The sequence below is a fragment of the Balaenoptera ricei genome, chromosome 1 (genome assembly GCF_028023285.1).
Source record: "Balaenoptera ricei isolate mBalRic1 chromosome 1, mBalRic1.hap2, whole genome shotgun sequence".
Lineage (NCBI taxonomy): Eukaryota > Metazoa > Chordata > Mammalia > Artiodactyla > Balaenopteridae > Balaenoptera > Balaenoptera ricei.
Genome location: NC_082639.1, coordinates 75,309,825 through 75,323,780, shown reverse-complemented (window position 1 = coordinate 75,323,780; position 13,956 = coordinate 75,309,825). Strand labels below are relative to the sequence as shown.

The window sequence follows — 13,956 nt, the reverse complement described above, 5'->3', positions numbered from 1 at the left end:
CACTGAGATAAGGCATTGAAGTGATACAGCTCTTTCTGCCTTGTGAAGGCAAGCAAACTGCCTCTGATCATCTTCACTGATAGGAATGTTGGTAGGAAGTATTTTTACCAGGTCAGTAACTGCTGTTGCTAATCGCTATACTGTTTAGTAAAGACACCATATCAGAAACTGCAGCTGTGATTGGCATCAACACACCATTGAGTTTGTAAGTTTAAGTCTTGGAGTTATCTGGTGTGTGCACCAAATGGATGAGTAAAATGGATATGGGATATGGTAGGATCACTGCTTTTGCATCTTCCAGGTCTTTTGGCCGTAGTATATACAATTTTCCACAGGGATGTGGTGGTTAATATGAACAGTTTTCTACAGGGGCATGTGGTGTTACCTTAGGTGTACATTGTGGGGAAGGGGGCAGGAAGAGATAGTTGCAGGGGCTTCCACATGTCTCTTCCCTTCCTACTACAGTAGCCTTTACTTTATAAGTGAGGGATTGTTACTATTCTCTGATATTGGAGAAAACAATACAAAAACAAAAACTGGGCTCACAGTCCTACTGGACTCACTTGGGAAAACAAATTGAGCCAAATCTGCATTTATCACTATTTATCCCTTGGCCTTCATAAACTTACACTCTGACCAGAGTGCCATGATGATATTTTGGATTTCCAGGGTTATTATCAGTTCATATCCAATATCTAACAGCCCCCAGAAAGGCTGAGAGTTTCTGTTTCCCCAGTGTTCAGTCACCTGGTAAATGACCACACGTCCCTCTGCAGAAGGCTTAGGGCAGAAGTCACTGTGTACACCTATGACCACATTGCAGGGTTCTTCCTCAAAGAGAACCTGTCTCCCCCTCAATCAAGGGATTCTGATGTAGGAACTGGCTTGAGTCTGGGAACTGAGCGAGAGGCCATGAATCCCAAGTACAGTGACTTTAATTAGGATAATACCCATCAGACCTAGAATTTTTCTACCTATACATCAATATATTAGCATATGGTATATTTAATTCCTATGGATCATTGATCAACTAACCATCAGCACAGATCTCTGCAGGTCAAAACATCCTATGGCTTACTGTGATAATTGCTTCTACCTTTTCTCTGATAGTAAAGCACTGTCACCTAGAATCTACCACTCAGAGTCCAATATTCCTATTTAAATAAGGGAACTTTATTCTTATGACATTTCTTAACACCTTGGTAAGGAGTGTTCTTTGATCCCTTTCAGGGGCCATGGTTAGAGGGTGGTTGATCAGATTGAGCGTGATCAATCTGTCTCCACATTTCTATCTTCCTGAGCGTTTGAACCCCTTCCTACGCAGTATACTAGGGGAGATATAGCGTTCAACCTCATTAACTGTAGGCCGTAGTTGAGTCAAGGCTTCAAATTGCCAGTCCATCAGACTATTCATGGTGCTCCCAGATGTTTGAGCAGGTGGCTATCTCCACAAGCAAGGAGGACTAAGAGGGAGTTGAGGTTCACAGTTCTTAGTCTTGCCCATGTCTGCTCAGATATCCCCATCCCTTGTCTTGGAGTTCTACTCTTTCCCCACCCAGTGCCCTTATTTAGCATAAGATGTCTGGTTAGTTGCAGATGTATTTGTATGCACATTCCGCAAACCTTACAGTAGTTTGGGTCCTCAGCCATATCTGCCTTGGACTATAGGAGATGAAAGACTCCTTCAAGCTGCCGTGGGGATTTTCTGGTTTTTCATTATGTTCTAAGTTGAGCGTGCAAGACCTTTATTTTGTCCCTTTCTCTGTATTCTCTCTAGATCACTCAGAGGCTGCCCTCTGATCACGCAGTCTTTATAGTCACTATGTTCACCATAGTGAATACATGCCAAGGCCACATGATCTTCTGGCACTTTGCCCTCCAGCAGCACTTAATCTAATGTCATGGCCAGTGCTAATTTGAATAATCATGATGCCACTGCATACCACAGATGACTAGTGTCCGTTTATCCGCAACAAGGAAGTTATCTGAGCATTCCTTGATTATGAGCAAACCAATCTCAGAATCCCGTTTGTGGGGTTAGTTTCCTGACTTCACTCTTATTACCAATTACATATCACAGTCTAGCTAAAAACAGTGGGGCAACTGAGGAAGGTTTAATAAAGGGACTACTTACAAAAATGTGAGCAGGGCTAAGGAAAACCAAGAGGAGATGCTGAAGCACCCGAGGGATAGCAACAGTGGGGCGTCACTACAACCCGTAGGCCTAAGGAGACAAAGGAAAGGGGAACAAAATTATAGAGAAAGTAGTTATTGCCATAGGAGAGAGCCATTTAGCAGGAGTTGAGACCTTCAATAGAAGGATTCAGTCAATCCACTGCAACTCAGCAAAGGGAGAGCCAGGAGAATAAGTATTTCAGTCTCCTTGTCCTGTCTCCCAGTCCCCTAACAGTACATCCTGTTAGCCAAACTCAACCAAGTAAGAGTGATAAAAGGAACAATCTGCCCTGGCAGGGAGGACTATTTTATCACTGACATTGTTTAGAATTGCCAGTCTGTGATGGTGAAAACAAAAGCAACTTTTAAAATTATTTTAAAAATTCACTACCTTATCCATATTAGTGTATATATGTCAGTCCCAATCTCCCAGTTCATCCTAATGAGAACCTGCTGTATAGCACAGGGAACTCTACTCAGTGCTCTGTGGTGACCTAAAGTGAAGGAAATCCAAAAAAAGAGAGTTTGGCTAACAGGATGTACTGTTAGGGGACTGGAAGACAGGAGAAGGAGACTGAAATAACTTATTCCCCTGGCTCTCCCTTTGCTGAGTTGCAGTGGATTGGCTGAAATCCAAAAAAAGAGGGGATATATGTATACATGTGGCTGATTCACTTTGCTGTACAGCAGAAACTGACACAACATTGTAAAGCAACTATACCCCAATTTAAAAAAAAAATACCACCCCCCCAAAAAACAATTCACTACCAACAATGCATTCCCTTACTGCCTTCACCAAGGGTGGGCTCCCTCCCATCCACGTGCCCTTGGTATGTGACTCACCAGTAAGGGAACCTGCTGGGTCACAGATGAGGCTGGAAAAGGGCAGATCTCAAAAGGCAAACAGAAACTATCCAGGCAACACCATCTAAGTTCTCTCTATACATGGTGTGCATCAGCAATCTGTTCCCTGTGTCAAAAAACTACACCTTGTAAACCAAATCAGCCTATTTTTCTACGGCCAGTGAGCTAAATGGTTTTTACATTTTTAATGGTAGAAAACAATAGAATAATGTATTGTGGCACATGAAAATTACATGAAATTCAAATTTCAGTATTCATAAATTAATTTTATTGGCACACAGCCACGGTCATTTGTTTACAGATAGCTCCTTTTGCACTACATGACAGAGCTGAGTAGTTGCAACAGAGACCAGTGGCCCACATGGGCTAAAATATCTACTATCCAGCCTTTTTACAGAACAAGTTGGCTGATCTCTGGTCTATTTGTATTATCACATCGTTTTTATTACTACGGCTTTGTCTTTATGTCCCCATATTTAGTAGGGCAAGGCCCCTTCTTTACACTTCTACCACATACATTTGAGATTAGATTTGAGTTTCTTTAAAAACAGAACATAAACTTGAATTATCACTGGGTTTGCCTTAGATTTATTTGGGGAAAATTAATATCTTAACCTTTTAATTATCTATGTAAGATAAAATATTTATTCTTGTCATCTTATCAATATAAGATCTTATAATACATTTTCTCCATAATAATAATGGTAAAAAGTTATGTAATACTTAGTATGTGCCAGGTACCATGATAAATGTTTTACTGTATTAACTCATTTAATCTTTACAATATTGTAAGATAGATATAATTATCATCCTTATTTTATACAAAAAAAAAAATTGTCACTTTCATAGTCACATAGCTACAAAGGCAGTCTAACTCCATATTCTTTGTTCTTATCAATATGCAATATTGCCCCTCAATAAAGGCCTTATGTTCTTATTTTTTATTTTATTTTCTAGTTAGTTATTACTTACTTAAATATTACTGATTTAGATTACATTCTATACAACTGGATTTTTTTATTTCTAATAATTTGCTATTGTGATCCTATTGGATTTTTAGGTAGGTAATATCTTCAAACAATGGCAGCTTTAACTCTTTTCTTAAACTCATTTTTTTTCTTTCCACATAGGTGGATAGGGACCCTCAATACTACAGTAGCAGTAATAGCAGACCTCCTTCTACTGCTCGAAATCTTAGAGAGAATGCATCTAAAATTCCTCTATTAAGAATATTTTGCCATCTTAATTCTGTATTTTCCTTGTCCTATACTATCTTTGGGGGGTTTTGTTTCTTTTTTCTTATTTTCTGATTTCCATTGGATAGATTGAATTCTCTTCTGCAGGTTTAAAAGTTACCTATTCTCTTTCAGCTGATGTTCTTGTAGCAGTTGCCCGGAATTTAAGAACCAAATATGTCCTTGTTTAACTCTAGTGATTTGTTTAATAAATCAGTAACTGTATCTTCCCTCTAACAAAACAAGTACTTGTGTTTGTTCTCATGTCCTTTTGTTTCTATAAACCACTCTTTCCCTTCATCATTTTTTGACATTACCTTGAATTTTGACCTATAATTCTCATGCATTTACATTCTTTTTTTTTAACTTATTCTGATTTTTAAAAAATTTTTATTGGAGTATAATTGATTTACAATGTTGTGTTAGTTTCAGGTGTACAGGAAAGTGAATCATTTATACATATACATATATCCACTCTTTTTTAGATTCTTTTGCCATATAAGCTGTTACAAGTATTAAGTAGCGTTCCCTATGCTATACAGTAGGTCCTTATTAGTTATCTGTTTTATATATAGTAATGTGTATATGTCAGTCCCCATCTCCCAATGTATCCCTCCCCCCTTTCCCACTGGTAACCATAAGTTTGTCTTCTACATGTGTAACTCTATTTCTGTTTTGTAGATAAGTTCATTTGTACCCTTTTTTTAGATTCCACATATAAGTGATATCATATGGTATTTGTCTTTCTCTGTCTGACTTACTTCACTCAGTATGACAATCTCTAGGTCCATCCATGTTGCTGCAAATGGCAGTATTTCATTCTTTTTTATGGCTGAGTAATATTCCATTGTATATATGTACCACATCTTCTTTATCCTTTCCTCTGTTGATGCACATTTAGGTTGCTTCTATGTCCTGGCCATTGTCAATAGTGCTGCAGTGAACGTTGGGGTGCATGTATCTTTTTGAATTATGGTTTTCTCCAGATATATGCCCAGGAGTGGGATTGCTGGATCATATGGTAGTTCTATTTTTAGTTTTTTACGGAACCTCCAAACTGTTCTCCATAGTGGCTGTACCAATTTACACTCCCACCAACAGTGTAGGAAGGTTCCATTTTCTCCACACCTTCTCCAACATTTATTGTTTGTAGATTTTTTGATGATGGCCATTCTGACGTACTTTCTCTTTTTATTTCCTTTGTTTCTTTTTTTAATATAGTAGTAAACTTAATTAAGCTATTTAGTCACTATTACTTTCAGTATTCCTTATAGAACCTCCTGAATTTGTTTTTATTATTATTTGAGTACTTCCTCCAAAAAGTATTTTCAATGTAGGTGTTTGTGTGATAAACCTTCTGTGGCCTCATATGCCAACAGATACCTTTATTATCTTCTTACATTTATATGACACATTCAGCACTGTACTGGGGCTTCTACCAATGGTTCTAGTCAGTATAAGATAAAGAAATAAAAGCCACCCAGATTGGAATGGAAGAAATAAAACTGTCTTTATTTATAGACAACACGATCATCTATGTAGAAAATCCTTCAGAATCTACCAAAAAAAAAAAAAAAAAAAACACCTAATAATTGAATTTAGCAAGATTGCAGGATACAATATCAATATACAAAAATGAATTGTATTTCTCTATACTCAATGAACAATCAGAAATTGACATTTAAAAAGCAGTACTTACTGTAGTATCAAAATGGGATAATCTGACCCCCCAAAAATGTGCAAACTTGATACGGAAAACTGTAAAACATTGCTGACAGAAATTAAAGAAGACCCAAATGTTAAATGGTGTATACACTATGTTCATGGATCAGAAGACTCAATACAAATAGCAACATAGAGAAGGGGCAGTGAATGGATATAGGGAGCAAATGAAGAAAAACACACACAAATATTAGATAAATAGTGGAAAGAAGGTCCAGAACCAAGTGGTGAGGAATTCTAACATTTAGAAGTCAGGTAAAGAAGGAAGAGGAGATGACAAAAGAGTCTGAGACGGAGTCGCCATAATAGGAGAAAAAGAATGTAATGTCGTGGAAGCTTAAGAATATATCAAAGAGAAAGTCATCAACTGTGTCTAATCATCATGAGAGAGTTTGTTGGACATGTGTTTTATTCTGTTTTTGGTTTTGTTTTTTGGCTACTCAGCATCTTGACCCCATTTTTATGTTCAGAAATTTTTATGTTTCCTTTCTTTTTTGAGTCTTGATGGGAAGCCACCTTCTACTACTGAAGTCAAAAAGTCTAGACTCTTACCTTCCACTCCCTCTTTGAAACAAGAATGTAGGCCTATGACCCAGGCCTAAGCAATCAGTTATATTCACCCACACCTTCCGTGGAGGAGTTAGTAAGACACAGAAGCAGCGATAATGGAGATTCCGTTCTGGTGGCAGTGGCAGTAACTTTCAGTGGCACTCAGTGTCCAAGGATGACTGCGGTCAATGTCCAGCAGCTGGTGTGGTGCTCACTACAGTGTCTAAATTCTGGCTGCCTAGTCTTCTTTTAATTCTACCCATTTTCCAAACCTGGTTTTCTAGATTTATCTGTGATTATATGAGCTACTCAATATCTTTTCAGTAAATTTTTTGCTTAATTGGTTTCTGATGTTTGCAGATAAGGACCGCCCCCCCACCTAATACAGAAATCTAACAAGATAAAATGATCATCATTGTATTTTAGTATATGGAGGTCATTGGTAACTTTAGCAAGTGAGTATTTGATTTGATTAGTGGGGTCAGTAACAAATGGAGTGCTTGAGGAGTGAGAGGGTATGAGGAAATCAAGATATGCAGACAATCCAATGGAGAAATTTGGCTCTGAAGGAGAAGGTAGGGCAATAACTGGAGAAGAAACTGAGGCTACGGTAGAAAGTTATTTTTAAATGAGAGAGCCTTAACCATATTTAAATGCTAGAGGGACTTAGTAGAGATGGAGAGACTGAGGACTTAAAATCAAGGGAAAAAAGAATCTGAGTATGAATTGATCAGATAACAAAACATGCATATTCTAACTCCACTTAGTAAGTTATTCTACTTCTAATTGGAAGTCATTAAAAAAAAACAGATTCTGAGCCACATATCCCTTTATATATGACTAGTATAAAAAGCTCATTGAATTCTGTCGTGAAAAAATTGAAATGAATTACAATAATGTTGAATACTGCTGCAGTATACCTCACAGGGCCATGAAGTTGAGTGGCATCTGGTATTTCCATTAGTAAGCAATTAGGTATCAGATCGTAACTCATTGTCTCCTACTTTTTAGCATTTTCAAAGAATGTTAGAAAAGATTTACATGCATACTTAGAAATCAGGATGTCATAAGTATTGAAGCATTTTGTAACCATTGAAATAAAAACAAAATAACTTTCCCTTGAAGAATCCCCTTTCAACCACAAGGTTTACACATGATATTGGTATTTATGAATACGGAAATATTTTCCACAAATGTTTCTGCTCCCTGTAGAATGTTTGATATGAAATTAGTTATACCGCTTTATAAGGGACAAGTCTGTTCAGTGAAATTAGGTACAGTGGCTAAACTGGTCATTAGGAAAAGTGATTTCTAAGATAATTATTTCTGAAACCTACTATGGTAATAGAAAAACTGCTTAAGAGAAAGTAATACTAGCAAATTCCCTGGAATATTTTCCACAAGGATAAGGACATCTTTCCATTGGTCTTTTTTTTGTTGTTGTTGTTTTTTCTTTTTTTCAAATCATGGCACCATGGTGCTTTTTGGCTTACCTTTAAAGACTGCTGGATTTTTCCACTGAGAAAAATATTTATTCTGGGATTTCTAGCATTATGCAACTGCCTGATTTTCCTAAACAATGTTCTTTCTTTTTTTTGATGTGGTCAAAGGAGTTAAAAGTATTCCTGGCATATTCACACTGCAGTTTCAATGTTTTTTTAAAGTCATGTGACTGTAACTGAAGGATAGTATTGGGGAGGCTCACAGTTGACTGTGTGAATTTCCTTCTGTATAAACGAGTGTTTTGAGACTAGTCAACTTAGCACATCTGTAGTAAATGAGTCTACCATGCTGTTTTCATTTATGAAAAAGGAAAACAACTTTTCCCTGCAAAGATCATAAATCTGTTTGTCATCAAAATGAAGGCTTACCCGTTTTTTTATTTTTCACTGCTGCAACTATAAAATTGGTTATTGGAAAAGAGGGAAAGAAATAAAACTAACAGCTTGACTTAGGACAAATCAAGGCCTTTCAATCTTGACTATGCACTTTCTCAGGTGAACACAGGCTTAAGTGTTGTCTAAAATGAGATGCTTGTCCTAAAAGAACGTTGAAAGTCTTGCATTTTCCACTTGTGAATTGTGTCCAGTCTAAGAAGGAAAAACACACGCCATCAGCCCACTCATGATCCAAGCATAGAGTAGCAGGACCACCGTAGAAGCCTCTGTTAGGAACACCAGCAGCCCTGGCACCCCTCTGGGTTGTGTGTTCTCTAGTTTATGAGCTGGTCACCCCAAAGAAACTTCTGTTTCGAAGAAGATATATTTCTTAGTATTTTGGAGGAAGAAACACACCAGCGTCAGCCAGATCTACATTCATCAAATCCTGTCACCTCTTGATTATTAAGGGGTTGATTATCCAGTTAGGCTTTATCCTGATTGCTACTTTCTCTCTCTTCTCCACCCTTCTGCTTGTTTTGGCCCATTTACTGCTCATTAGGAACTCTTCCAGAGCAGACAGAACCCAGCCTGTTTGGCTGCTTATTAGCAACAAAATGAAAGATTCGCTAAAGGAAGTAACTTTCCTAGTTGACGCTTCAATGACTCCAAATCCAATAAAGTCCATACTCTTTGTGGAATATTGTTCCATTAGGATCTGGCCTGTTTACATTTCCAGTCTTACATTCTACCTTGCTATTCACATGTGCTGTGTATTTTAGTCTAACAGTTATTAAACAATTGTTAAATAATATGTGCCAGCACGGGGAGATCAGCTCCGTGCTTTGTGACCACCTAGAGGGGTGGGATAGGGAGGGTGAGAGGGAGACTCAAGAGGGAGGGAATATGGGGATATATGTATGCATATGGCTGATTCACTTTGTTATACAGCAGAAACTAACACAACATTGTATAGCAATTATACTCCAATAAAGATGTTAAAACGTGCAAAAAAAAATTTTTTTTAAATAATATGTGCCAGGCACTATTCCAGGTGCTGAATATATATGACATTGTTTAATTCTCACCAAAACCCCATGAGGTAGGTATAGCTATTATCTTCAGTTTACAGAAAAGGAAGCTGAGACTCAGAGTAAGTAACTTGCCCAAGGTCACACAGACAACAAATAATAGAGCCAGAATTCAAAATCACACAATCTAGATTCAGAGCCTATGTTCTTAACCACTGTGCTATACTTTTTTCAAGTATGCTTAATTTCTTAGACATTGCCCCAAATTCTGTGTATTTTCCTCACTTTCATGCCTTTGTATGTGTAATTTATTCCCTCTGCATGGAAGACTCTTCCATCTTTCCCTAGGAGGAACAACTTCTTGATCTTTCAGGACTTAATTGAACTTTTATCTCTTCCTTGGACTCTCCAGTCAAAGTTAAGCATGCCTGCTCGAACTTCTGTACACTGCACATTGATTCCATCAGACCATGGATCATATGGGTTCTAATTACTGACCTTCATGTCTTTCTCCCCCAGGCATTTGTAAACTTCTATAGAACGTGGATTCTGTTTTATTCGTCTTTGTATCCCTAGCACTTAGCATCGTGTCAGTCCTATTTAGAAGAAGCTCAATAAATATTTGAAGAATGTCCTTTGCATAATAACTATGACTTTGGAAACCTGAGTTTAAAATTAAGATGTGTTCGCTACTTATCTTAAGAATCATCTATAAAATTAGTACAATAATATCTAATTCATATGGTTTTCATGAGAACCAAATGAGATCTTATATGTGAAGTGCTTAGTACGGTGCATGCACTTATTATTGAGTTACTCTCTTTTCATAATAATTTTCATGGCTAGTCTAACATTCAGTGAACAAATATTTGTTTAGTACGTAACAGTGTTATTGAACGAAACTTGGGTCCACTAGCCTGCATGCACGCAGTAAAGCCAATCCACTGACACCACGTTGTGGTGAAGGAAAGTGCAACATTTATTGTAAGGCACCATACAAGGAGTCCTGGTCAGCTAGTGCTCAAAAAGCCCAAACTCCCAGATGGGTTTCAGCAAAGCATTTTTAAAGGCAAGGTGAGGGAGGGGTGTCACAGGATATGTGATTAGCTCATAAAAAATTCTCTGGTTGATGGTGAGGTTACAGGGTGGTGTGTCAGAGGGGTTAACATTATCAGTGCTTAGGCACCAGTGCGACTGGGGGCTATGTGCTCATGGTCATCAAGTAGTTAATTTCTTCCATTTAGTGGGGGTTTTAGTATCTGTAAAGCAATTCAGGAAATGTGCATCAGATACTATAATCTAGATACTTAAGAGGGGAGCTAAAGCAGAGGCTATGGGGGATGGGTCTGTCCTGGGAAGGCCCCATAGAGTCCTGCTCAGTTACAATATGAGCCCAGAGTTAGGGAAGATAGCAGCGAACAAGATGGGCAAAGAACAGCCCTCATGGAACATACGTGCAACAGCAGGAAATTGCTGACATTTGACCATTTTTGACCTTAAAAAAAGTCACAATTTAATATGAATCAACCTAGTAATTGGGTAGTAGTCTATAAACAAATCAAGTAATTCTGAATTGTGGAAGTGCTATGAAAGAAAGAAAGCATAACGGGAAATAGATTTTGAGATAAAGTGTAATGCAAAATAGCTTATAGATGGAATAGACTATAGCAGCCTCACTGAGAAGGCTTACACTTGAGCTAAGGACTGAAGGTAAGACTGACCCAAGTACTTAAGAATGAGGGAAGAACTTGCCATGTGAAAGACCCAAAATGAAAAGACCTGTAGGCAGGAAAAAGTTTGGCGTGATGATAGGATTATCCGAGGATCAAGCAAGATAGTATGGGTACAGATTTGTTATTTTTGAAAAAAGGATGGACATTCATTTCTTCATGGTGGTATGAATGCCTAGTCATGCTAAGAGTCAAAGAATAGATGAAATATCCTCCTTCACTCCCCGTTAGTCCCGTGATTATAAGCTGAGGCCTGGGTAAAGGAGATTTCATAGGCTACACTTATTTTGTCCAATATTATAGTGGCATTTGAAACTGTCTGTTTTGCAAGAATGATAAACCACCAATTGTTCTATGAAAATGAGTAACTAATTTCTGTGAGGTAGTACAATGTTGAAATGCCTGTATCCATTAAAACTGAACAACAGTTAGTTGTGTATGCTCTTGGCAATGGACTTGAGTCAAGCAGACCTATCTTCACTTCCTTAAGACTTGCCTCAATTCAATCCCACTCCAAGTTCCATAGGCACTAACATGTTTAGCGATTCAAAGCTAAAGTTACCTCCTAACTTTGGTATACAGCTCATTCATAAATCTTATTTCTAACATTTTGGCCACATTATTTATGATTGCCCCTACAGGAAAATGTTATGAATGCTACAATATTTATGTATAATGTAGCCTTGCATATAATCACCTAATAATTACTACCCCACATATTTTTAAACAGCCAATTCTTTCCTAGGAGGGATATATTTAGTAAGCCAAATAAAATGAGAAATTCCTACTTAAACAGAAGTGTTTTTAGTTGCTTGGAGTAAAGGAAGCAAAGTATTACTTTTATAAGCCATTGGTTTGCTGGCTTTAAAAATACTGTATTTACGTTGCCTAATATTATGCAAAAAAAAAATTAGGTCGTCGCATTTATTTTTTTATACTACAGAAAGTAAATTAGTTTTAATTACTATTTTCTCATACAGCAAGTAACTATATAAACATAAGCTATGAGCACAGAGGAGGGTGCTTGGCTGTAGGGAAAGGAAAAAAACTGTTTTCCTAGTAATTTTATTTTAGATAAAAACATCAACTAATTTAAGTTCAGTGTAGTTTTAAATTTATCAATCTACTATTGAAAAATCAGTGAAATGCACATAAAAGAAATTTCATTTTACTCAAAACTTTAAAGATAGTATTCCTTTGCTAATCCTCTTTAAAATGTGGATTTCTATTGTTGTCTTTATTTAGCTCATTCTATTTCTTAATATATTTGTTTTAATTCTAATGAGAATAAGTCAGCTACACCAAGGGGCCTGGGGAATAACAAACAGCATAATGTTCTCTTTGGTATGTTTCACTATTAAATGCAAACCAGTCATCATTGTTCCAAAATTTGTCTCTGTGTCTGTCCTCTAATATGTGTAGTTAGCCCCATTTTCCTTACCAGATCTTTCCATTTAGTTCCAGGATGAAGGCAGACTTAAACTATTCCTTCCTTTCTGCACAGGGAAGTCAAAGTGGAAAGCAACTTCCTTTTCTTTCCTTAACTGACATCAGATTAAATAAAACAACACAACCATATTGCCATTACAGTTTCTTATACATAGAAGACACTCAATAAAAAGTAACTCTTGTCGTTGTGGTTGACATTGTTGTCATTACTGATCCAAGTACTTGTTTCCTGAGAAACCCAAGGCTTAAGCAGCCATCAGCTTCAGTCCTGTAAAAACTGACACTTTCTTACAGAGTCAAAACCAGTTTCAGTAGGGAGACTGCCTTCTATCTGAGGATAATGAAAGTTTTTGGCCATGAGACATCATGTACTCATCATTTTACTAACTTTTTTAAGACTCAGGTAAACTATTGATTGGTCTCAGCATCTCTGAACAAATTAATAGTAATTCTGATTTTATTTACTTTTTAAAATTTGCTCAGAGTGACTTACGCTTTGCTGATTGGTTTTAGACAAATCATTTAGAAAACACTGGAAAGAATTCCTAGGGATTAGCATCTGTTTCTCTTGAAAGCAGAATTACTCATCCATCTGTATATTCATAATAAGAAATGTTTGTTCTCTGCTTGTATGAAACATTGCTTGGAACTTTGTACAGAACACTCTGCTTCTTTCCTCAAATTTCTCTCTAAGAAACCAATGTGACAGTAAATGATTTGGAACATATTTATTGTGCTGTGTTAAATGTCTGATAGCGCTGCAAGTAAAATGAAGTTTCTCATGTACAGTTAACCCTAAGGACTAGTCATATGGTCTTTATTATTCTCACTAAAAATACTTATTGACCTCAGGAATGTTCAGCAGTCTTTGCATGTCCATTGTTCATGTATCACCCAAAAGATACATTTTTTTTCTGTTGGAGAATAACGATTTCTAAAAATACCTAAACTTACAAGTAAAGTGAGGTAAAGTGATACTATTTTAGAACTGCAGAATGTTGAGGTGTCCTAAAATCATCTAGGGTGATTTTTCACGTGATACATCTCCTCTCCAACTGGGATCCACTACTTGTCTAACACAGCCAGACACAGGATACGCTCAGTCTTGAAAGACAACCCATTATTTTTTTTTTTTAATTCTACACTCATTCGTATTTTGTAACCTATCACCTAGTTTAATTCTGGAGCGACTTTGTTGGTCTATTTGTTTTCTTCCTGGCTTCCATGTCCTTCCTTCTATCTTTTATTTATGACCTTGTAGAATCTGCTTTCTCTTCAGGCCACTGGTTTCTTCAGGTTTTTCAACCTCTTTTTGTTTTTATTG

The 13,956-nt window shown here is 37.0% G+C and overlaps 1 protein-coding gene across 4 annotated transcripts in view; it reads left to right on the top strand.

The window, feature by feature from the left end:
• COL24A1 (collagen type XXIV alpha 1 chain) overlaps positions 1-13,956 on the top strand; it is a 389,925-nt gene that overhangs the window by 333,053 nt on the left and 42,916 nt on the right. The gene's annotated exons all lie outside the window — the stretch shown is intronic.